This window comes from Podarcis cretensis (assembly GCF_951804945.1).
Source record: "Podarcis cretensis genome assembly, chromosome: 2".
Classification (NCBI taxonomy): domain Eukaryota; kingdom Metazoa; phylum Chordata; class Lepidosauria; order Squamata; family Lacertidae; genus Podarcis; species Podarcis cretensis.
Window position 1 is genome coordinate 47,304,397 of NC_137171.1, and position 25,392 is coordinate 47,329,788.

The 25,392-nt window shown below is 40.5% G+C and overlaps 1 long non-coding RNA gene across 1 annotated transcript in view; it reads right to left on the bottom strand.

Moving 5' to 3' along the window:
• LOC307209652 overlaps positions 1–25,392 on the bottom strand; it is a 143,586-nt gene that overhangs the window by 115,511 nt on the left and 2,683 nt on the right. The window lies entirely within an intron of this gene.

Genomic DNA, 25,392 nt, shown 5'->3' on the forward strand with positions numbered 1-25,392 from the left:
ATGAAAAATACCATGTCAGTCTTCAGCATATTAACAATGGGGGGGTGGGGGGGTGCACACACATAAACACCCACTGGGTAGGTAGGCAACTAGTGTAAATACAATGCTGAAAAAATAGTGTTCTATGGGAATGAATGCTACCAATGCAAAACTTAATACAAGCATAATGGATGCTGGACTAGACGGGCCATTGGCCTGATCTAGAAGTCTCTTCTTATGTCCTTATGTTCTCTGACACCGAGCTATGGATCCTCCTTCAACAATTCTATGCATGTTTACTCAAATGTAAGTCAGACTGAGTTCAGTGGGGCTTTCTTCCAAATGAATATGCTTAGAGTTGTATTCTAAAGGTATTCTTTAATTTTAGAATAATTGAAATATCCACGGGATAAACTTACCTTGTTCAAAGTATGAACTCAGATCTCAACCTGAAAAGTGGCACCAAAGAAGCTGCTAACATGTGTTGATATAATAAAATAAAATAAAATAAAATAAAATAAAATAAAATAAAATAAAATAAAATAATAATAGGAAATGGCACATATGCTTATGAGGATCCCCTGCATATTCTTATACATGTTTATATTTTACCCAAATATGACAAGACACACATGTCATGCACCACAGTAAGTCAGATATTATTTTGTGCAGTAAGTTTGATGCACTCATGTATTCATTACACTTAAAAAGGCAAGAACTGGCTGAAATTGCATAGTCAGGGTGGCAGTTTTCCAGAAAGGAAGCAGCATCCTGATTAAGGATAAAGATCCCTGTAATCATGATGTCAGCTTCCCTGTTACACAACTTTGGACAGAGTAAATGGAGAAAGAGGCTCAGAGAACTGAGCAACTGGAGACAGCAACACTATGAGAACTTTGGGGAAAGAGACATTTTCAGGCAAAAATTTTGGCAGCACTTCGTCTGTGCTACTAGACTGGCCATAGAGAAGGAAACTATCATTTGTAATTGCATCCCAGCCAAACATCTGGGAATGCAATGCATAACTGATAATTTTTGAATAGGTGAAATTAATAAATCACTTTTTACTGCTGGTACAGTTGTCTTGGTCCCTGTGCTTTCCCCCTCCAATCCCTGGTTGTATTCATGTCACATAGATATTTTGCCCTTTCAGTCTCTGGGCAGGAAAAAGGTAAAGGAGAAATGCTAGTTACTAGTGTAGGTTGGGTCTGCTCAGATAAGAAATGTCTATGACCTCATAAGGAAAATGATAGTTTTGGAGCACTTGCAACAGCTGTTGATTGAAGCTGGTTATAAAATTGCTGGGGGGAGAATTAATCTTTTTCCAGTCTAAAAGATATACTGCCCCAAATGAACAGCCACATAAACTTTGATGTTGCTTGTAGCTTCTCATTTTGCTGCAATATCAACAGTTGAACCTTGGGGCAGGTGTGTCCTAACACTTCCTAGATGGCTCAATGAGTAGATGCTCTTTCATTAGTTATGAAGCAATAAATTAAGATTTAAGGAAGACCACTATAAACTATATATATAAACATAAAAGTGTCTCCAGAAGTATCATTTCATTCCCTCCTTCCTTGTCTGCAAGCCTTGAAAGCTCACAAGTGCAGTTTTACAATAGAAAACTTGGGGCGGAGAAAGAGGCTTACTCTTAAAACATTATACTTGTGCTATATTTCCTCCAGTGACATTCGTGTAATGCTGAAAGGGTCACAACTGCATAGTCAGGGCAAATCACATGGACCTTCCCACAGTTGGCACACTGTTGGGAAGAGATGCCAATACCACAAACATATAGGGTTAGCTGTGCCCCCAATGCAAGCATTGCAAACTACACTCTTCCATGGTAGAAACCCACAGAAAAGTATTTTATATTGTGCTTCTTCTAAGTCAACAATCATCTTTGTTTGACCACCTTTGGCCATGAATAATAACTCTATAGTGTTAAGTAAAAAAAGCAGCTTTAAAATAGTCCAACAATCATTGATGGCTGTGATTAATGGTGCATTCAGAATATGGGGACTATTGCATTAGGTTTCCTGGTTATAATGCTAGTGCAGGCATAGGCAAACTCGGCCCTTCAGATGTTTTGGGACTACAACTCCCATCATCCCTAGCTAACAGGACCAGTGGTCAGGGATGATGGGAGTTGTAGTCCCAAAACATCTGGAGGGCCGAATTTGCCTATGCCTGTGCTAGTGCTTCTGTCCTGGTTTCTAATATTCTCTTTACACTGCATTACCTGTTGCATTATGGAACTGTGCCACTTTGATCAAAAGACTGCCATGTTGCACTAAACTTCATTCACACCAGTGGGCACCTGGCCTTCCACAATTCCCTAGAGATTATTATGGGGCATCATTAATTTTGCTGAATGAAGTTACATTTTAGTGAAGATTTACAGAGCTCTCACTATGGAAATAATGATAATAATAATAATTTATAATAATAATTTATTATTTATACCCCACCCATCTGGCTGGGTTTCCCTAGTCACTCTGGGGAATGACTGAATGAAATATCTGCCTCGGCACTACGTGAGAACTACTGTAATATTTCTGTGACACAATCTCATTTCGCATGATTAGCATGGGAACAATATCCCCTTAATTAAGCTTTTAGATAAAACTAAAAGATGTTGAACTAATGGCAAATGCACGACTATGCACCAATTAAAAATAAATAAAGAAAATAAATATGTGAAAACAATAGTAAAATTATGTGGAGTCAAACAAGAAGGAAACCACAGTTCTGGGCTAAGCTACTGCTGTGTGTCTGCTATACATCTTCAGTGGGGTCCCCCTTCATCAACACCTGTTTTAAAAGTGCCAGAAATGAAGGGTTCTGATTGTTGTATTATTTCAGCAGCTTCTCTTTAACTTCGCAGCATGCTACTCGTACTAATTTTCAGACTTTGAATGATGGCATCTATATTTTTGTATTCAAATATACTCCTCAGTAATCCTGGTTCAATTTTAGTTCTGAGCTACCCCAGGACATGCAGTTCAATATTACTAGCGGTCGGACCACTGCAACAGCCTAATAGCTTCTACTTAGTGGCATGGTTGGTGGCAGCACATCATGTTGGCATACAGGGACTAGAGGTTTTTACTCTTAATATGCCTCTGCATTTTTAGGCAGCACACTGCTTGAGAAAAGATATATTGCAGGAGTGATATGTTCATTATCTTGGAAAGGAGGCTGACAGTCCTGCTGAAGGGCACTGGCATCTCACTGGCAAAGAAATAGTGTTTTATGCAAGTGTGGAATTGAAAATGCTCATTGATGATTCCCTCCCAACCAAATGGCATTAAATAAAATCCAGCTACAGAGAGAGATGGCATTTCCTATCATTATTTGTCATGAGACAGACAGATAATAGAATATGGTCCACAATATCTAACTTGGTCCTGAAGAGAAAACTACCAGTTGGGTTGTAAGGTCCAGTTTCTTAAGCTAATGCAAACACCCATGGAAATCAGAAACAAACAGGAGGTAAGAAATGTACCAAAGCATAAAAGTTTCCTTTGCATGTAAAATTAATCGTGCATTAGATTGACTGAAGGCTTTCAGTCTAAAACGGCCTCATTGCGTGTCACTGACACACCAAAATCATTCATTTTATGGGCCAGAAGCGAAACAAGAAGGGCCAGCCTATGTCATGCAATCTGTAGCCTTTGCAGTGGCAGCACTACCTGTGTATGTAGTCAGAGGTCTCTGCAAAGGCTTAGCAAAGTCAAGCACACTAGGAAGGCCACCTGGAGCCTTCAGTCTGGAGTGGAACTTGCTGGCATGTCTAGGCAATTGTTTCATCCTGATTTATTATTTATAAACACACCTACTATCTGCCAGGTGCTGCACAAATCCCTCCATACAGGCTCACAGTCTAGGCAGCATGAGACAAAAGTAGCAGACACTGTTTTGGATGGAGCCCTTTGGAATCATAGAATCATAGAGTTGGAAGAGACCACAAGGGCCATCGAGTCCAACCCCCTGCCAAGCAGGAAACACCATCAGAGCACTCCTGACATATGGTTGTCAAGCCTCTGCTTAAAGACCTCCAAAGAAGGAGACTCCACCACACTCCTTGGCAGCAAATTCCACTGTCGAACAGCTCTTACTGTCAGGATGTTCTTCCTAATGTTTAGGTGGAATCTTCTTTCTTGTAGTTTGGAACCATTGCTCCGTGTCCGCTTCTCTGGAGCAGCAGAAAACAACCTTTCTCCCTCCTCTATGTGACATCCTTTTATATATTTGAACATGGCTATCATATCACCCCTTAACCTCCTCTTCTCCAGGCTAAACATGCCCAGCTCCCTTAGCCGTTCTTCATAAGGCATCGTTTCCAGGCCTTTGACCATTTTGGTTGCCCTCCTCTGGACACGTTCCAGTTTGTCAGTGTCCTTCTTGAACTGTGGTGCCCAGAACTGGACACAGTACTCCAGGTGAGGTCTGACCAGAGCAGAATACAGTGGCACTATTACTTCCCTTGATCTAGATGCTACACTCCTATTGATGCAGCCCAGAATTGCATTGGCTTTTTTAGCTGCCGCGTCACACTGTTGGCTCATGTCAAGTTTGTGGTCAACCAAGACTCCTAGATCCTTTTCACATGTACTGCTCTCAAGCCAGGTGTCACCCATCTTGTATTTGTGCCTCTCATTTTTTTTTGCCCAAGTGCAATACTTTACATTTCTCCCTATTAAAATTCATCTTGTTTGTTTTGGCCCAGTTCTCTAATCTGTCAAGGTCGTTTTGAAGTGTGATCCTGTCCTCTGGGGTGTTAGCCACCCCTCCCAGTTTGGTGTCATCTGCAAATTTGATCAGGATGCCCTTGAGTCCATCATCCAAGTCGTTGATAAGGATGTTGAATAAGACCGGGCCCAAGACAGAACCCTGTGGCACCCCACTAGTCACTCTTCTCCAGGATGAAGAGGAACTGGAACTTAAGTGCAGTTGTGTGTTAAGAGTTAAGCTTTACAGTGTGTTAAGAGTTAAGCTTTACAGGACGAATAAATCATTCTAGTGATTTCCTTGAAATATATAGGCATCTGTAGCTCTGGGAGGACTGGTGCCCAGATGATTGTCACGAATTCTTCGTGGCACTTTAGCAGAAATGCTCAGAGTTCCAGGTTCTTCAGTGTAGTATATTTATTGTGAGCTATATATACAAATAGGGACGTGGGTGGTGCTGTGGGTTAAACCACAGAGCCTAGGGCTTGCCGATCAGAAGGTCAGCGGTTCGAATCCCTGCGATGGGGTGAGTTTCTGTTGCTCGGTCCCTGCTCCTGCCAACCTAGCAGTTCGAAAGCACGTCAAAGTGCAAGCAGATAAATAGGTACCACTCCGGCGGGAAGGTAAACGGCGTTTCCATGCTCTGCTTTGGTTCACCAGAAGTGGCTTAGTCATGCTGGCCACATGACCCGGAAGCTTTACACAGGCTCCTTTGGCCAATAAAGCGAGATGAGTGCCGCAACCCCAGAGTCGGTCACGACTGGACCTAATGGTCAGGGGTCCCTTTACCTTTACCTATATATACAAATATCTACAGGCTATAATACAGTTCATACAGTCAAACAGAGTACCTGGCTGCACCTTAATGCAAATAGGAAGACCTTTCTATCTCTCTCTCTGACCACACTCTTTTACACCACACCCTTACTGCTGGACAGGTTTCCCTTTTAAACCGATGACACCCAATCAACTGACAGCACATTACTGCTGAGCCATTCTGACTCAGCACTTCCATACAAAGTATTGCAGGCTGACTGCATCAGCTGGTTGCATCAGCTAGCAAACTGAAGCCTGCAGACTTACTATCTCACACAGCATTCTGTGAATCCCGACAATGATAGCCATAGCAATGTATCAGTTGGGAGGGCAGGGGAGCCGCACTGTCTTTTTATATTCCATTGGTGCCACTGTTGAGTGCTGAGAGGAAGAAAGAGGAGGTAGCACCAAAGACCAAAGGAAACAAAAAAAAAGAAACAAAGGCTCAAAATGGTGCTAGAAAATGAGTCTTGAACAAATAACAGCAGTCCTTGTAAAACAATAAAATGCTGATATATTTCTGTTGATAACAACCTTGATCAGGAACATAAGATTAAGGCTACCTTTCAAGGCAATCTCTCCCTTGACAGGGAACCCTTAATGGCACAAACCTCAAGAAGGTTCATTTTGCAGTATTATTTTGAGGCTTTGCATTTCCTTTTACTTCTACTGGTAAGTGCAACCCAGATAAGTGGGTTTGGAAAGGTGGGTAGATAGATAGGTGAGGGATATGAGGTTTTGAGGTTCATTTGAGCAGATAGGGAGAGTGACCAGACCTCAACATTGGTTTGAAAAATGAAATAAACAAGATTTTTTTCTTGAGATTCCCCCCCCCCATTGTGTTCTGAGCCTAGTTCTGCGTCTAACTGGGTTATGGTCCAACAATATCTGCAGGACCACAGGTTCCCTATTCCTACTCTAAAGAGATGTGTAAAAGTACTGTGGGAGACAGAGAGCCATTATTCAAGCTGAGGTTCAATAGAATCAGTATGCAATTGTAGCTCAGATTTATTGGTTGGTTGTCCATCATCCTCAGTTGGGGTGTTAGTGGAAATCATCCAACCCTGGCATAGGACAGAGGAAGGACGGATGATCCCCAAAAGTGTCTGTCTCAAAGTTTGTTGGCTTCACCATTAAGCAGAATTTAGACAAATATGATGTCCAAACAGAGTCAGTATACAAGCCTTCAACAAGCGCTATGATCAATAAAATTGAGAATATCAAGACTCATTTGGCCAGGCTGTTTTTACCGTGGCAGAGAAACAATCTAGAACTCTTTTGTTGCTTACATATATGTAAGTCAATGGTACTAATAAGAAAGAACAATGTACTCATATATTACATGGGTTTTTAAATAAGACATTTGTTCTGTTTCCATAGAGGGGCTTTTAAGGCAAGTAACTGGAAACACATTATGCCTGCCAGGTATGCCTATGTAATCTCATTGACAATATACAGTATACTATTCTTCCGAGGAGAAATGCAACATTATTTATTTTTAAAGAAAAATGAAATAATTTCTCATAAGTGAGTAAAAACATTCCAAAACAAATTACAGGCTAGCTTTTCTTTCCATTTTCCCCCTGCCAGTTTAACAGTATTCTTTGTAAACAATTTGAAGGGATCTTATTTGAATCAGCTTGTACTCAGCTGGAATTTGCTTTTAACAATAACTTGTGCTTTAATAAGCTGGTGCCCAGAGTTTGTGCCATGCTGCTTCAAAGAGATAGCAAAGCTATGAGTAAGATCAAAGCAAAATGGTCATGGGATCTTAACTATTTGACAGAAGAAGAAACAGAGAATTATACCAGCACAGTTTCTATTTTTCCTGAAGAATTATTCACTTTGATTTCCTATGAAGAGTTTACATCACTTCTTTAGTCAAAAAGTTCTCTTTTCTTATGTATCAAAGTTTTTAAAAACTCTGAAGACTTCTTTATTGCCTTAACAGAGTGTTCCCACATGCTGAGGGGCTGCAGAACATTGGTCCCAGATACAGCAAAAGACAGGTGCCAATTATATCAGTAGAAGTCTCTCCCTTTTTCTCAACAACTAGAAAATAAAACAAAGTATTCAAGTATTTTTTTCACTAGTTAGGACCTGGTCACAATGCTGTCTCCAGCTCTGCATTGTATTCTGCTTTGTCATGCTCATACTGATCAAAGTAATCTGTGAGAAATTCATTCCATACTCATGCCCTTTATTATAGAGCATCGTGTTCCTCAAGAGTTGATCACTTCTGCCTAATGTCCATTTTCAAAGAAAATTCATAGACACAAAAACTAGTCACCAAGACTCGTATTTCTAGGCACAGAAATACTAGTATGGGAAACTTATAATACTCCAAATACAGGGCACAGGTTAAGACTCCTGAATTCCTCTCTGTTTCAGATTTTTATCAGAGATGGGGAAGAATTTCTTTCTTACTCCCACCAAAGCAGCTTCTATTAACACTACAGAAGCCCTTAGGAAAGCTAAATAGATACTAGTAAGTAAGCCTCATTGACTACAGTGGGACTTATCCTAGGATAGTTACAGGATCACAGCCTTAGGAGTAAATTGAAACCTGTGTACGGTGGTACCTTGGGTTACAGACGCTTCAGGTTACAGACTCCGCTAACCCAAAAATAGTACCTCGGGTTAAGAACTTTGCTTCAGGATGAGAACAGAAATCGTGCTCTGGCAGCGCGGCGGCAGCTGGAGGCCCCATTAGCTAAAGTGGTGCTTCAGTTTCAGGTTAAGAACGGACCTCCGGAACAAATTAAGTTCTTAACCCGAGGTACAACTGTACTGTGCAATTTTAGGTATTGGAGAGGGGACAAGGCTGACTCAACATGCACCCACAGGCAGAAGAAATAGAGCTTTCCACATATAGAAAGCAACTTGCCTGGGCGTTGAATCTTACTCCACTGCTTGTCACAGGAGTGCATCCCAAGCACACCTGAGGGCAGCAAACTAACAGAGGATGAAGGAAGGCCATGTGTCACACATGCTTAATGCAGCAATGGTCACTCCCCATATATAACAACCACAGGGTTGATGCCATTGCCCTCTGGGATCTGCTTTCTGGAGTTATTTACCATAATGGGGAAGCCAACTGGTGTATTGTCAGGGGGAGAGAGAGACTTCCATCTCTTCCTTTCTCCTGCTCGCTGCCACAATGGGAATGTAGTCTGGTAAGCGTGTGGGAGGGGAAGGGGTTTAGTGAATTAGAAGGGAGAGAAAGAGGAGCATATTCAAATGCAGCCCAAAGGTTGTGGCTTGCCAAAGGCCATGCAGTAAGATCCTAGCAGAGGCAGAATCTGAGTGCCATTTCCAAATCACTATGGTATAGCAGCTCTTGAGAGTGGAGGGTATTTTCTTCACAGTAACTGCATTTGTATCACTAAAATCCATAATTGGAGGGCAACAGAGAGAAAAATGGTGTGATGTTTACTCCTATGAGCTTACAAAACTTGAATGGTTTTTTACCCCTTCAGGGCATTCTTAAAAAAAAAATACTCAAAATATTATAGGAAAATGACATATTACATGATTTGGTGCACTGTTATGTCATTGCATTTCCCACTTCTCTGCCTAGGATTTCTTTGCTTGTCCACTCTGTTGATTTTATTTTGTTGTATTTAAAATGGCAAGTTGTATATATACATTTAATAATAAATAAATTATAGAAATATATTGTAAGGTAATAAATAGCATGCAGTTCTACAGAAATATCTTACCGAATATAATTGTTTTCAGAAATACTACTTACATTTTTCATCCCCTGTTTAATGCACATAATGTGCAATGGAAGTTGATTGGGTTTTTATATGGCTGTGAGCTCAGCAGAACTGCATTTCTGTGGCTTAGAATTTGCATCCTATAATTGCATTTTAGCACATTAATTGCATTTAATTTGTTATTCAATCTAAGAGCAGAACCTTCACCATCAGTGCTCTTGAGCAGAGTTTAAAGCAGCAACTGTCACTTTAAAATTAATATTCCTAGTACCTAAAGGTGAAAGGATAATGAGTCCTCACTCCTCAAATTAAAAATCTAAATTGGGGAAAACTCTCCCTGGACTTTTGTATTTATTCACCTTTGCCCCTTTGATGAAAAACAAATATAATTCCATTAATAAAATATCCCCTCTCCATGATGATCTTTAGTCTTCCCATATTTTTCTACTTCCTGCTTTTTTTTTTTTTTTGCAAAGAAAAAAAGTGATTTGAGAATTAGATTGCAGTGAGACATATTTGTTGCAGGTGTTAACTTGGCAGATGCAGCTTGTCACCAAAATCAATTCATTTTACTGCTGTTGTGTATTATTTTGGTGAAGATAGAAGGGGTAGAAGACAAAATAGTGCAAATGTGTATGAACAGACGCACAACTGGTGCAGGGCAAGAATTAGAGGCAGCTATGCAGAATATATAAACTCTTCAGTTAGTAAACCTTTTTACAACTAGCATAGAAATGTTGTTCATAGAGAGGCAATGAATGCCTATATTTTCTGATTTTGTGCTTTTACTATGAGTGCACTTATGCTATCCTAGTTATGATATTTGGGTGCTTAGCTGCAGTCTTTATTTTCCCATTTATGACTTTTAACATATAAGCAAACATTTCTTCAGCTCAGGAGACATGTCTCATAACTAGGAGATTATTCACAGCACTTTTTGTATAAGATGGCTGTCATGTGAAAGTGTTTCCACATGGCTGAGGTATTGTATTTGGTCTATACCAGGGATCAGCAACCTTTTTCAGTCATGGGGTGGTCCACCATCCCTCAGACCTTGGGGGGGGGCTGGACTATATTTTTTGGGGGAAATGAGCGAATTCCTATGCCCCACAAATAACCCAGAGATGCATTTTAAATAAAAGCACACATTCTACTCTTGTAAAAACATGCTGATTCCTGGACCGTCCGCGGGCCAGATTGAGAAGGCGATTGGGCCGAATCCGGCCCCCGGGCCTTAGTTTTCCTACCCCTGGTCTATACACTACATAGATTTGCCCCCACCATATGGTTGTTACCAAGAAACTTCAGGCCAACATCAGATATAAAGGTAAAGGTAAAGGTACCCCTGCCCGTACGGGCCAGTCTTGACAGACTCTGGGGTTGTGCGCCCATCTCACTTAAGAGGCCAGGGGCCAGCGCTGTCCGGAGACACTTCCGGGTCACGTGGCCAGCGTGACATCACTGCTCTGGTGAGCCAGAGCCGCACACGGAAACGCCGTTTACCTTCCCGCTGGTAAGCGGTCCCTATTTACTTGCACCCGGAGGTGCTTTCGAACTGCTAGGTTGGCAGGCGCTGGGACCGAGCAGCGGGAGCGCACCCCACCGCAGGGATTCGAACCGCCGATGTTTCGATCGGCAAGCCCTAGGCGCTGAGGCTTTAACCCACAGCGCCACCTGCGTCCCAACATCAGATATACTTTATGGCAAAGGAGCACACAGAAACTCTTACCAAAGGGATCAACAGACACACTTTCTGCCTGCTTTCATAAGGTGGTTGTAATGTATGTAAATTGGAAAATATCTAATATACAAAGAGAAGATTTTGTATGTAGAAAAATGGTGTCTGCTGAGACTCAGTATAGAGGCCTCTCATAACTAACCTCAGATCTGTGGATCAACAGTGAAATGGTCACATCATGATTATATTTAGTATGGCAACTAGATGAATGCTCTGAAATATCCCACATTAATGGTTGAATCATAGCTCGCCACTAGGCCTGTCATGCAAAATGAAGCAACCTGCTTCAGGTGGCACCTTTAGTGCAGCAAGACTTTTAAAAATGTTGACCCTACTATTCGAATGGGTGTGCCATTTGAGCTCTGCTTCATTCAACAAAATGTCTTGGGCTTCGCTTTGTGAGTTGTGTCATGAATGCATCCAGATATCAAAGGCGAATAGCACAAAAACCAAGACAGTGGTGCCAGTTATTTCACCTGTTCAAGGGCTGTCAGTCATACAGCACATGCACAGATGCACTACAAGGATATGGTTGCAAAGGTAGTTGCTCTGTCTAACGACCAGAGGGATAGACAGAGTGGGGTGATGGTGGATGTTTGACACTGTGAAACGGGGTTGCTGTACAGGTCTCTGCCCCCAAACATCTCTATCTTCAGGGTTCTGAAACTTAGCTCAGTCTCTTATTATGCAACAAGTAGACTGACATATTGATTATAGACTTTTTGGATTGCACAGCCCTTTTCTGGCTACGTGACTCAAACATCATCACTTATCAGGGTGTCTCTAGGCAAGTGGGCATAATGGTCCTGGAATGTGCCATTTTATCTTCCAGAGGAAGTGGTTCCCTTTAATCTGTTGTTGACATTGTTTATCTGAGAGAGCCTTCAGTCCCCGGAGGCTATTTACTTTCTCTGGTAAATTTGAAGACCTCCAGCTTTCATTCATTCATCACAATCCCACAGTTCATAAGTGATTACATTGAAATATAGTAACAAAGCATTCCAGAGATAAATGAATGCATGAGTATATTTACAGAGTCTTCAGAGGGTTTTGCAAAAATCCTAGGCATGTGACTCATGTTGGAACTAGGGATGGCAAGAGCCCGCTGGTCTTGGTCACCATTGTCCCAACTCAAATGTCAATTTAGGTATGATTCAGATATGACTTAGACAGCATCTTAAAAAGCAGAGACATCACCTTGCCAACAAAGGTCCGTATAGTAAAAGCTATGGTTTTCCCAGTAGTGATGTATGGAAGTGAGAGCTGGACCATAAAGAAGGCTGATCACCGAAGAATTGATGCTTTTGAATTATGGTGCTGGAGGAGACTCTTGAGAGTCCCATGGACTGCAAGAAGATCAAACCTATCCATTCTTAAGGAAATCAGCTCTGAGTGCTCACTAGAAGGACAGATCCTGAAGCTGAGGCTCCAACACTTTGGCCACCTCATGAGAAGAGAAGACTCCCTGGAAAAGACCCTGGTGTTGGGAAAGATGGAGGGCACAAGGAGAAGGGGACGACAGAGGACAAGATGGTTGGATAGTGTTCTCTAAGCTACCAGCATGAGTTTGACCAAACTGCGGGAGGCAGTGGAAGACAGGAGGGCTTGGTGTGCTCTGGTCCATGGGGTCACGAAGAGTTGGACATGACTAAACGTCTAAACAACAACAACAATGACTTGAATTAATACACTGAGTTTGGTCCTGATTCAGATTGGGTCCCATCATGTCTTTACTTGCCCTTGCTTCTTCCAAGCCCTTTAAATTTGGGAGAAAGGGTCATCCCTCTTCTGAGGAGGGGTGGCAGTGGCCAGATGGAAGCAGCAGGGCAAAGGGAAGATTATTATTGAGGATGTTGGGGGTGCTGAATCAAGTCTCCTCCATCTATCAGAGACAGAAAAGCAGGAATTTCTCTCCCACACCCCTCAATTTGTAGTCATTCTTTACAGTCCTCCCCCCACAGCAAGCCAAACAAGACTCCCTGGTGCCACCAAACAGCTGCCAGTTGTTCTGTTTAAGGACAATTTCAGCAGGAGTCTTGAGTCTCACTGAGAGCCATTCATCTGTTTCATCTGTTATATAAGGAATCCAAGGCATGTGGAGATAACACGATCAGAACTATACTCCCTGCCATAGACAGCAGCAGTACTCCATGAATGGGGGTGAAATCAAGTTAGGATCAATACAAAACCAACCTTTTTTATTTTCAGGATTTTGTTTTGTTTTGTTTTGATCTATGAAAGTCTGTTTTAACATTTCAGCTGAATGAACAAGCTGAATGAATATTTCAGAGCAAATCATGTCAAAAGTGGGTGGCACCTGAAGTAATATTTTGGTGCCTTTTGTTTTTCAGATAGAGTGATATAAGTTTAGACTTTACAAGGCATGATATTCTTATGAATTTGGGGGAGGTAGACTGTATGCCTGACCCCCCTTTCTAACCCCTGGATCCAGTAAATGTTAACATATAGCGAGCCTAGCTTCCTGGGTGATGGGCCATTAAGGGAAACAAAAAAAGGGGGCTCTGTGTGAGATGGCAAGTTGGTTGGAAATTGCAGCGATGTGAGCTAGAAGTAAAGCAGCAAGCAGAGACAGCAAGCCATGCCAGATTTCTGCTTGAATTTAAGACTGTGACTATGGGAGAGAAAAGATCCACTTGTGGTGTTGATGGTGTGAACCCCTTCCATCAAAGACTCAGGTTGTAGATATGTGTAAATAAACCATATATCATAAAGGCACCACAGTCTCTGCTGTGCCTCATTTCCAAAAGGAAACATGAACCTTGGATAGGTGCATGGAACGCCTGGAACCTCACACCACTTGGAGATTGGGATGGTGTGCAACAGTATTAAGGGAAAGGTTATATTGGTACTGTTGTCACCTTGGCAAAAAAAAAAAAATACACTAATTAATTTGACATTGTATCCATTCCATTTCAAATGTGTCTCAGTGTTCAAATTGGTTCCTCACACTCTAGTCCTTATGACATTATTGGTTCTGTGGGTGTCTCCTTTAGTCCTTAGCTCTCAGGCATTTTGTTTGCATATGCTCTGAACAGAGATATCAGAGTACTACAGAGGAAGTAGAGATGGATGAAGCTATCAATTTTTGTGTCTCTCAATTTCCCCCTTTTTTGTGATCTTAAGTACACTTCTCCATTCTTCTGCATTGGTTTATGAACTGTTTGGAAGTCCTCTTAAAAATTCATCAGCATTTTACGTAGTTCAAATTTCTTATAATAATTTTTGCAAGTCATTTCCCCTACATGTTATTTTCACCAATATATGCATTTGTATTCACACTTTCCACTAATATACACATTTTTGTATACATTATTTGGATGGGAAACTGCATTACAAAATTCTATATTGTATTCATTTTGAAAGATAGCTGCATTTCAATTTGTATATTATTTTGGAAGTGTAATTTGGATGAAATCAAATTTTCCTCCCATCCTTACCAGGAAGTTCAGATTTCTATTTTTTCCAATCTTAAGTTCAATTCTACACATTTTGAATCAATTTGTAAATTAAAAATAAACCAATTAAAGCCATTTTATATGCAGTTTTAACTAATATCCACATTTTCTCTAATGCAGGCATAGGCAAACTCGGCCCTCCAGATGTTTTGGGACTACAGTTCCCATCATCCCTGACCACTGGTCCTGTTAGCTAGGGATGATGGGAGTTGTAGTCCCAAAATATCTGGAGGGCCGAGTTTGCCTATGCCTGCTCTAATGTATGCTATTTTCACCAATATCTTCATTTTTATGCATACTTTATGCATAGATGCATTTTTTAAAAGCATTGACTGGTTGGAGAAATGCTTTGCAACATTTTGATAAGTGTGAATTTCAGAGAATAGCTGTGTTTCACATACTGTTTCTGCAAGTGCAAATCTGATAGATTCACCTTTAACTGTGTACAGTGGTACCTCGGGTTAAGAACTTAATTCATTCCGGAGGTCCGTTCTTAACCTGAAACTCATTTTAGCTAATGGGGCCTCCTGCTGCCACTCGATTTCTGTTCTCATCCTCTCATCCTGAAGCAAAGTTCTTAACCCAAGGTACTTTTTCTGGGTTAGTGGAGTCTGTAAGCTGAAGCGTATGTAACCTGAAGCGTATGTAACCCGAGGTACCACTGTACTGAATTGAATTTCTACTCTATCTCTACTTCCGAGTCTGTTAGGCAAAAAGGAAAAACAAAACATAATATCAGCACATTGATTCCAGCACATGCTCCCCTTGTTCAGGTATTACTGGCAGGAAGATGAAACATAAATGGAATGTGGGGGCCCCTTTACCCCACCCTTCTCATCAGACAGTTCCTTATCAGTGTTCCTTTGTTCAGCTGCTGCATCTGAAGCAGGAAACCTCAGGATTCACAGTAGTTCTGTGTGCATTGTATAAACAAGTCCTTCTAGGGTTCTGAAATGCAGAGGGAACCTTAACAAGTACAAGAGGCTCCCAACTTCAGATGTAGCAGCTGAACATGGGATCAGCAAGAAGAACCATGCAATGACTAAAGGCATGGCTCCACATCACATTTCTCTTACTGCCAGCAATACCTGAACAGGGCTATATTAGTTTCATACAAATGTTGAACAAGAGTGAAGAAAGAAGTAAACTGCTAGGTTCAAATATAGGTTAACTTATAATTAGGAAAGAAAGTTGTTCTCTACTAGTAATATTTTCCTTCTATAAAATTCATCCTGATATGCTTCAGTACTGTGATCGTCTGCATCCAGTTTTACATTATATTTTAATTGCTTAGCATTTATATATTCATACTTGTATTTTAATAGCCTTACCTTTAACACATAACAGGTTATATGATGCAGTTCTATGTTTTAAAGTGTTGCATAAATGAATTGCCATGATTTATCCAACACCTGATATCAGCAGGAAATATGGTTGTAGAGTAGACATGTATTAAAAATAATTATGCTTACTTATTATTTTGAGTGGTTAGCTCTGCTTGTCAGCAGAATAAGTGAATTGGAGATATGGTTGTTTTTATTTCATTCATATGTATGTGTGTATTTCTGTGTGTATCAGAGGTTTTTTATTTTAAAAATCATGCATCTATTCAATTGTAAACTTTATTTGAAATATTCATCATCATATTCACAGTAACCTTAATAATAAACAGTGCATCTAATTTCTATATGCATAACATAGCATATAACTGATTGCGATATTTATTTTCCTTTCTGTGTATATGTATTCCATTCTAGCATTAATGGGTGTCATACATCAGGCTGTGAGTGGAAAGAAATATGAAATTGAAGTGTCAAGATCCTGCTGAATAAGACATGCACACTGTGGCAAATCCTGACACACAGGTGAATGAATAGGAAACTAAGGATGTGACCCTTAGGAATTAGCTTAGAGCTCCAAATTCCTTCAGGGCATGCTTCATAACTGTCACTCATCACAAGGAATGCCCTTGATTTGAATCCAATTTTAACTTCTGCCCACATGGAATATTAACTCCTGCCCACCTAGAATTCAGTGCTGGCTCACTGGGGCCACTATAAATTATTTACAAAAGAGTTGGATCAGACAACCGAAAAGTTAGAAAATAGCATAACAAATAAATAGGTTGAGTGTGTGTCATTCTGGGAATTTCTGCTTAATTAATAATGTGTGACTCTTCTGTTATATTTGTTTGGGGGGGGGGGACTAAGCCAAAACATAGACAAGTTGCATAGATGTTGTCTAATTACTGAAGGACACTTAGTATAAAGGCTAAGACTGAAGATTCATGCAAGTAGCTTCCCCAAATAACTTCTTGCACAGTACCTCAATCACACTATAATCCCACATTTTGGGGCAGCAAATCACTTTTCAAAGCCATAGTAGGTTCACATTGTGATATGAGGGTCTGTGAGCTGATATTTTTTAAATACAACATATTTTTTATTTATGCAGGCAGTACATAAATCTTCTATATGGTCTGAGATGGAGCGTTTGCACAGAGAACAGACATGTATAAGTTATCCATGTTGAGCAACTAGTAGAAGTGATCAATGTCATGCGCTTAAACGGTTTAACAGCTATCCCAATCCTATCAAAAACTGGGCTCTAACAATGCTAAGAATGCAAGTGAGAAGGAGATTGACAGATTAGACTTTTCTTGCAGTTTAAATATGTTGGTTTAAAGAAAGACCATACTATGGTATTTCAGTTTATTTGTGGTTAGCTTTCATCAGACTACTTTGGGTTTGATTCACAAGTCCCAGCAGCAGAAGCTATGCACAGGGTCTCCCACTTGTGCAACAGGGCATCCCTCCTCTCCTCCTGCTACTCCCCCCCCCCCAAAGGCTTTGTGGGAGGGGGAATTGTTGCCTCTGGCAAGCTTCTACTTAGAGCCACATCTTCTCAACTAATATGATCATTGCTTTATATTCACTTAGTCTTAGCAGGCAGAAAGCAAGCTTTCTCTGTTGGCCTTGGAGATTGTAATGGTACACAAGAGAGTTACTATTTCAGTGGTGTCTGGTGTCCACTGGAACCAGGCAGGATGGTCAATGGGAGGTGGAAACAGAGCCACAACCAACTAATTCCAGTTTTTGTTCCTTTCTCCCTCCCTTCAATGACATGGAGGCAACAGCAGTAAAATTTCATGACGCTGAATTTCTAGCTGAATTTCTTGGCTCAGTATACTTGGGCACTGTCATACTTTCTTCTCTGCTGGGAGAAAGGCAGGGCCTCTCAACACATCCTTCCAGCTCCTCATTCCAAAAAGAGAAAGTGCAGGGCCTCTTAAGCAAGAGGGGTGTCAAAGAGCATTTTTATTCTTAGTTTATTTCTATGCCACCTTTCTGCCAAAAAGGTCCCCAAGATGGTTCACAAAGGGTTTTAATGCTTATTTTTGTAAGTTGCTTTGAATTCGCATTTCGGACAAAAGTGACTAATAAATATAATTAATTAATAAGTGAATGAATGCAGACTGAAGGCGCTCCCATCTCAAAAGTAGAAGCTAAGCAGGCAATGCATAAATTAACCTAAGCAAAAATCATTTTACCAAAACGGCGACTCTTTTCTTCCCCCCTACTTGTTCCTCCTAATATTCCATTTTTTCTTTATAAGCAATGGCTACATCTATCCTTATAGAACCTTCTGTTTCTTGAGATGAGTAGGTGCAGAATTTCACTAGGACAAGACTGAAGCTGGCCAAGCAGAAGGTTGTTGGCCAGTACCAGCAGGTATCTCAGTAGTAAATAAGTAAGCCGTCAGACAAAAGTACTCTATTTGCCCTAATGGACCAATGTCCCCTGTGTACTTCAGGTGACTGCTTATTATTAGCGAAAATACCTGTTCATTGCATTACCCTTTACATTTTGGGGCACACACTTAAAAACAACAACACCTAAAAGGAACAAGAAATATGATGAGGAATATGTGATATATATCAGCTACAATGTAAGAACAGGTAGGTAGCTGTGTTGGTCTGACGCAGACGAAATAAATTAAAAAAATTAAAAAATTGTCCTGTAGCACCTTAGAGACCAACTAAGTTTGTTCTGGGTGTAAGCTTTCGTGTATCTGAAGAAGTGTGCATGCACACAAAAGCTTATACCCAGAACAAACTTAGTTGGTCTCTAAGGTGCTACTGGATAATTTTTTTAAAATTTTAAAAATTTATTCCTTAATGTAAGAACAGTTTGCAAGGGCAAGTCCCATGTTGAGTGTAGCCTAGTCTCAGTACTACAAATAGGTTTTAGCCTGCACTCAGTAGAATCCCTTCCTAAATGTTCAGACCTAGCAAAGAGAGAAGAAGAGAGCTCTTGGGCTATAATTCCCAAACTTAAACCTAAATGTCCCAGAAACAGCAAACACCATTTGTGGTAGATGCTTTTATCACAGCTCGTAATTTAGCATTCCAAATGCCAATCTATCTTCATCCTCACTCTAGCATATAGACTGCTTTACTTGGATGAATATAATGGTGCATTATTGTGACATCTTCCTTGAACAGCATTGAAAACTAGGAAGAGGGACTATAAATAGCAAGGCTTAATTTCCAGTCCTAGGGGCGCACAAGCACTCTCAGTCCACTTAAAGTCAATAGAGATACATGAACAAACTGAAGCGCTTAATGATTCACTTTCTTCTGCTTACTAGAGTTGATCATGGTAGTTACCAGAGTGATACTATTTATCTGCAGCCCCATTAGGAGATCTCTTATTGGTCAAGTTAATACAAGTCATTACTTGACTTGAAAATAATGATTTGCAGCCACAGTAACTCCCGGTAATGTTTGAGCAGATGCTGAGGATCAGGGACAAGGGTTCTTACTAAATAAATTGCAAAACATTATTTGCCAAGCAGGGCCACTTGTCTAAGCATTATTCAAACTTCTTTTATAAATTTTTCAAAACCCAGACATATTTGTATTGTTAAAAAAATGTCTGTATTTGCTTTGAACATCCAGTGCGTAATGATAAACGTAGCTGTTTTTTCCTGTCCTTGATGTACAATTTACAAGCTGAGTGAATATTGATCCCACTTACAACAAGATGTTTTTGTAGGAGAAGAGGTAACAGCAATGGAGTGCCCACAGGGCTGGTCCCACCATTAGACAGAACGAGGTGGCTGCATCAGGCAACTGATTTTGTGTGTCACGAAGAGACAGCAAATTGTTATTTATTTAATTTGTTATTGTTGGGCAGGGGCCAGGGAGGAAGAGACCTGCCTGTGGAATTTTCTTTCTCAGGTTTCAAAATAAGAACATAAGGAGCCCTGCTGCATCAGATCAAAGGTCTGCATAGTCCAGCTTTGTGTTCTCATAGTGACCAACCATATGTCTGTGGGAAGCCCGCATGATGGAAATAAGTTGTCTGGCTTTGGGTATCATAGAACTGTAGAGTTAGAAGGCACCGCAGGGGTCATCTAGTCCAACCCCCCCCCCCAATGCAGGAATCTCAACTAAAGCATCCAAGACAGATACTGTGCATCAAGGCTGCCTCAGACAGTAGATTATTTGGGCTTGGTCCTGAAGTGAACCTTCTCTTTCTATAGTCAACCAATTTCCAATTTTCTCTGTATGTAATACATTCCATAGTTTAAGATTCTCATTTATGCCAATTTTATTATTATTATTTCTATCCCTTAAGATTGGCTAGGATTGGGGAAAATTCAGTGTAATGCTTTTCCCATCATTCCATCTGCACAAGCATTTCAGCTTGCCAGACGAAAGAATCCGCTCTGTCCTCCTCCTGGAGGTTCTTCCACCCTCACAAGTGCAAAATTCATGGGTTGTGCAGGTGGGGGAGGAAAGCCCCATTGCACAAGTGGAAGTCCTTGCTCTGGGTTCTCACTGATGAATCCTACCATATGTCATTAAAATCCCCTAACAGTTGTGCTCCCACACCCATATTCTGCATTTGGAATGAACATAGTGCTTTGCTATCTTCCGTACATGTCTAGGTTGTATTGTATTTTTTCAGGGATCCTTGCCTTATTAAGCAAATGAAAGATCATGTCAGAAGGACAGTCTTGCAATGTGCCTCAGATTTGCAGGTAAAAGGACTCCCATTATTTGTGTTGGGGCTAGAAATCCTTAGGCCAGCTCCATGCCCGGGCCACACGCATTTGCTGGACCTGTACTTCTGGGGTCTGACTGTAATATGTCCTTGAACCGTGCCTCTTGTTGGCCTGGACTAAGGATGCAGAGATGGGTGGGTGGATGCAGAAACCTCTCACATTGCACAATGGGCATGCAGCCTACTCCAGAAACGTAAGAGGAATGTCTGCTGCATGGCTCATATTTGCTGCTGACCCTCCCTACATTTGGTTCTGGCCTGCCCACAGCTTCATTGTGGCCCCCTGGAATATTTCCAGCAAGGGAACGTACCGTAGTCCTCAGTCTGACAAAAGGGTTCATTTGCAGTCCTGTGCATGACTTCAAATCAAGTGAGGGGAACCTATGACCCCCCCTAAAAAAAAAATGTTGCTGAATTACAGCTTCCTTCATCCCTGGTCATTGGCCATGCTTGCTAAGGCTTATGGGAGCTTCAGTTCAGCAACATCTGGAGGTATAACATTCCCGTCTCTTACTATAAACACAGGGTAAAAAAATCCACTGTCTTGCTTGTGAGCATGCACATGGATTTTAAAGAGTTATTGGATGCATATTTTTTTTCCAACAATGGGGGCTCTCACGTGCTCTGTGCACTGAATTCCTGTGCTTTACACATAGGGAACTTTTCAACATATGACAACATGCAATTCCAGCTGCAATTTGAAATGACACCATCATAAGAACCATACATCACACCCCTTCCCTTCCTGTACAGTTCAAACAGCTTACCTTTAGAACAGTTGACTTTGATTTTATTTCCTCAGCCTCAGCTGAGGTCTTATTTATTTATTACATTTATTAGTTGCCTCAAAACCAGAGTTCTCTAGGTGCCAGAAAATTAAAGCTATTTAAAGCACATATTCAATCAAATCACAGCACCCAAAAAATCCTGTAAAACAAAGCACCCACATCAGAGTAGAGGTTAGTAATACAGTAATATAACAAAAAAAAAACCCCACAAAATAATCTCATAGAATCAAAACCACACCCTAAACCACTATGAAATGCATAGATCAACAGCTCCAACAAAGCCTGTTTTTCAGCACACAAGCCTTCAAGCCATGACAATCTGTCCAGCAAAAGCATCTCCCATCACTTGGATTTCCCAGGTTCAAATATCCTTTTGCCTTTGAGTCTGCAAAGGTTGCTGAGCATTTTGCTCTGCAAAAAATAAATAAATAAAAATAAATTCAGTGTTGCTTTCCAAATCCCACAATTTGGAAGAGGTGAACTTTGTATTAAAGGTAGAGCAGCTTCTAGCATGCAAACAAGTACTGAATTAGGAAGCACCATTCACAGTAAATTCTACAGAGTTCAATGAGGACTAAATGCCCAGCTAGTTCAGCATTCTCTTCTTACAGTGGCCACACCCAGATGTCTATGGGAAATCCTCAAATGGAATTTGAACACAGCAGCACTCTCCTCATTCTTGTTCCCCCAACAACCAATGTTCACACAGGTAGTACAGAGCCATCATGGCCAATAGCCACCAATAGCCTCATTCTGCATGGATTTGTCTCATCTGCTTTTAAAGTAATTCAGATTGGCAGTAATCATTAGTTCTGGTGGTAGTAAATTCCAGTTTAATTATGCACCATTAACTCCCAAGGAAGTATCTGAAGAAGTGTACATGCACACTTATACCCAGAACATACTTAGTTGGTCTCTTAGGTGCTACTGGACAATTTTATTTATTTATTTCAACTATGTCAGACCAACAAGGCTACCTACCTGAATCCCAAGGAAGTACTGAGTCACAATTCCTCTTTCATTGCTTCTTTTATAATGTTCCAAAGGAGCATAATCATCTCTTCCATACAGAGATGCTACCTAAATTGGCACTGCACAAAAATCAGGTGGGATGGGTGGAAAATCATGAGCTTTCTTTTTGAATGTTATAGAACAGGTTTCCTCAACCTTGGCCCTCCAGATGTTTTGAGACTACAATTCCCATCATTCCTGACCACTGGTCCTGCTAGCTAGGGATCATGGGAGTTGTAGGCCAAAAACAACTGGAGAGCCAAGATTGAGGAAGCCTGTTATAGAATAACTGCTGGAACAGGAATCGTTGCTCACTCATAATTCTTTTTATCCTTTGGGTCATGATCTCAAATATGTGGTGAAAAACACATGGCAAAAAAACTGCAGATTTCTTTGTATAACGTGTTGGAAAATCCATCCTGACACTGATAAAACTGTTGATGAGAGCCAGTTTAACCACGTGATATTTTAACCAAAACATAAAATAAAATGCTCAGTACAAATGTACATCCTATATCTTTATTATTTCAGAACTGTAAAAACAGTCATCATCTGGAGAAAATTTATCTGACAATTTATTAATGACAGATACTGCTGGAGATATGCTTCCTTATATCAAAGACACATAATTTTCCTTGCTTTGGGGTGTTACGAATGACATTTAGTTTAAAGTTTTATGTCTTTCATAGCATCCCCACATGATTTAATATTCCCATTTTACAATGACAATGCTATCATGACAATAAATTTTTTAAATGACAGTGGGGTTTTTTCCTAATGCTGAGTTCTCAACAGGATTTGGGCTTATACTGTTCAAATATTCTGTTTCATACAAAACATTCCACTGTATATCAGAATTAAATAAAAAGAACAGGCTCTGAAAACAAACTTTACCAACAGCAGGAATGTTTTCATAAGGATGCATCCTTTACCGTATGTCTTACTGAGGAACTGCTTGCAAGCTTCCCATCAGCATCTGGTGGCCCACTGTGAGAACAGGATACTGGACTTAATGCACATTTGGCTTGATCTTATACCCTTTATCACATGATCGGATCTGACTGTGTGGTACCTACTTTGGATGACTTACATAGGGTTAGTATACATAACCCTATGTAAGTCATCCAAAGTAGGTAAACACAACAGTAAAGTTTTCAGATTTTGCTGTACACACTTGTAGCTGTCAAATTTGGACAAATTTACATCATAGTTGTGGAACTCAAGTTTTGAAATTTGTACAAATATGTTTGCAAACGTACCAAAACCTTGATTCCCCCCTCTCCTGCAAAGGAAGAAGGGACTGCTGTTTTTATTATGCTAAGGAAAAGGTACATCCAAACTGTTTTCAGCTGGGAAGACTGATGCGGGCTTTCATGCCCTGACCTTCAGAGCTGCTCAGAAAGCTACAAGAAGCCTTGCTGTTTTCAGGCAAATTGTCTTACTGCAGCACCAGGGACAGCTCCCCTGCCTGGAGTAGTGAAGGGACTCTCACAGACACTATTCTGACTGTGGAGACACTCTAAAAACAGTGAGATTCATCACAATTTTCTAAGAGACTTTGATATTCAGCACAGTATCAGGGAAAGTCTGTGCCTTTCTTCCTTCTGAGCCTAGAGAAGAACTTGGACTCTTCCTCCCCTTGGCTGTCTTCAGAAGCACTTGGGAAGCAGGAAGTTTTATCCTTAACCTGCTATCATTGTAACTTCTGCCCAGTTGCAATTGATTTTATTACTACTATTATTATTAGCAAATGCAACAAAGGGGAAAAGGGGGGGAAATGAATCATCATGAGGAGCAGCAGATCGCATTAAGAATAACTATCAGCCTACATACAACTTAAGTTACATATGTACATTTATGGAAGTCTTTCCGATGGTGACTATGAAATATAGTCAATTATAGCCACAGTAGTGAAGTACAGACAGTGAGTATTATATGTCTCTTAGTAACCATAACAGCTTGTAAATCTACTTTTGTTGTCCCCTCATTAATCTCCATACTACAGGAATACAATTTTAGAGTACATCAAGGATTTCATCAATACAAAATAAATACAGATAACAACTTCAGACCATAGGGAATTACTGGAGAAGCTGGCTACAGTTTTAAAGCTACTGACATTTGCCACATGCGTTCTTCTACAATGGGCATGAGGAACTTTTGACCCTTCAGATGTTGTTGAACTCCAACTCCCATCAACCTCAGCCAGCATGGCCCATAGTCATAAGAAATGCAATTCAACAACATCTGAGTAGGCACAGGTTCCCTGCTCATACTGTACTACCTCCCTCAGGCAAGAGTATTTCTCTTTCAATCATTTTGTTAAAATGTGGATACATACCTAGGAATGTACTATTTTTCTCTTCCGCAGTTCTGAGGAGTGGTACATGTAAACAACAGCAAACCTTTGTCTGCTGATTTGATAGCCAAGGCCACCTTCAGAATCTGAGTAAAAAGTGAATTGTGTTTCTAACAGCAAGTGGGTTGTGTTCCGGTTTTTTTTTTTACACTTTTAAAACTCTGTACCCTAACCTGCTCTTTAACATCTTTGTTAGCATTGCACCAGAATTACCATTTTAGGAAATCTTCCTCCCTTCTCAGAAAAAAATCCCTACTCTCTCCTCAAACATTATGCACTGATAGTGAGTTGATTTTACATATTCTGTTTTTCTTACAGTTGATTTAAAATGAGTTTTCTGCAAATTTACTATTTCTCCTAGCTCTTTGGGGGTTTAAGGATTTCTCATTGAACTGAACTTCCACACACTCACACCACTAACTAGAATTGCTTCCTTATTGTATCCATCTGTTATATCCTTGGTAGTGAAAAGGGGGACTGGTTTCTCTCAGTGCTCTTCCCATGTTTACTGCTGTTGTTTAAGGTGGGGGAAAGTCTCCCTTGTGACATCTATCTTGTGTCAGCAGCTAGAAGAGGGATAATGTTTGATGTTTTATTCTGTTTAATATTCTGTTGGGAGCTGCCCAGAGTGGCTGGGAAACCCAGCCAGATGGGCGGGGTATAAATAATAAGTAGTAGTAGCAGTTGTTGTTGTTGTT